Source organism: Neovison vison, chromosome 12, assembly GCF_020171115.1.
Source record: "Neovison vison isolate M4711 chromosome 12, ASM_NN_V1, whole genome shotgun sequence".
Taxonomy (NCBI): Eukaryota; Metazoa; Chordata; class Mammalia; order Carnivora; family Mustelidae; genus Neogale; species Neogale vison.
Window position 1 is genome coordinate 15,994,941 of NC_058102.1, and position 1,722 is coordinate 15,996,662.

A 1,722-nucleotide genomic window follows, 5' to 3' on the forward strand; every position below is an offset into this window, starting at 1 on the left:
GAACATCACTTGGCTCGTATTCCACTGGAGAGAACAAGTCACATGGTCGGGCTTGGAGGCAGGGGAGGCTGGGAGATGTATCCCCAGCTGAGCAGCTGTCTGTCAGCACCCTGTGGAAGGACAAGCGTGACTATCTGGTGGTTAGTTAGCAGTCTTCTGCCCCAGGGAAGAATACGTACCTTCTCGGGTTGTTCCTTAGTGTAAGATGTCTAGCAGACGATATACTTACATTAGAAATGGCACGATCTGGAACATCTAGGTGGCTCAGTCCGTTAAGCTTCTGACTCTTAGTTTCGGCTCAAGTCATGATCTCAGGGTCGTGGGATCGAGCCCTGCACTGGGCTCTGTGCTGGACATGGAGCCTGCTTAAGAGTCTCTCTCCTCTGCCCCCTGTGCCCCTCCTCCAGCACTCACATGCATGCGTGCACATGCTCTCTCTCTTAAAAAAAATTAAAAAAGTCACAATCTTAGGTAGCCTTCTAGAACCTCATCTAGAGAAATGGAAGGTGAATGTCAGCCAAAGCACAGCCATTCATTGATATGAACTAAGATGTCGGGGAGCTTGGAATAGGAGTCAGAGCAAAACCTGAGTCAGAGACTTGGGTTCCAATTCTGACCCGGGCAGCTACTGCCTGGTCATAGGCACCTTAACCTCTTGAGGCTCCCTATTCTTAACAGCCAAATGGGGCTCACAATGTCCACCTCCCATTTTTATGATGGTGATTATAAACAATACATATAAAGTTCCTGGCAGACAGTAGATGGCAGGATAACTAGTATGGTGATGTCTTCTGAACAAATATTCCTCAAAAAGAAAACATACTTTCTTTTAAATTGCTTTGAAAATATAAAAGTATAATAAAGAACAAGTAACGAGCCTTAAGTAAATATGAGTTGAAGGGCAGTGCAGATGTCATGCTTCCAACTTTGGATGTTATTACCTCTGTCCCGTAATGAGAAGAAAGCCAGGAATCAGAGTCTAATCACTTAAGTAATATGATTATTGGCTTTTAATTGCCTCAATGCCAGTAGCAGTCATGCAAGATGAAGAATAAGTATAACAAAATCAAGTATGATATCAATAGCCACAATTTACTTAGTGCATATATTATATCCCTTAATCCTCACACAAGCCCTCACGCATATTATTGTTAGCACCCTTAATACCACCTGCCGTTTTGAAGATGAGAGAAGGGAGGCATAGAGAGCAAAAAGAATAGTCCAAGATGGTCAGTTACTAGTGGCAGAACAGGGATTTGAACCTGGGCTGTCTGACTCTAGATCTCATGCTCTTAATCAAGCAGCCTGGGATCTTGTCAGAGGAAATGCATTATCTACGTGAAAACACTTGAGCACAATGCACGATAACTTTGTGCTGAAGTGTGGCTCAGATTATAAATGCTATAGGAATTCAGTCTGGAGAGGAACTCCCAGTGCCTGGGTAGGACTGTGTGCCAGGCATTGTACTGGGTGTTTCCATCCTTCCCATTTAAGGAGACATGGCATGGCATGTGTAGAAAGAAGAGCATGAGCTTTGGAAATGCACAGGTAGGATTTAAATCCTGGCCTTGTGATTCCAGGCAAATTACTTAATTGAAAATAGGGACTATCACAGCTACCTTCCAGCAGAGGGTTTACTATTATCAAATAGTATCAGATACTATGATAAAACAGTATTGGAATCATATCTTAATCGTATAATATCGTAATCATATCCGAATG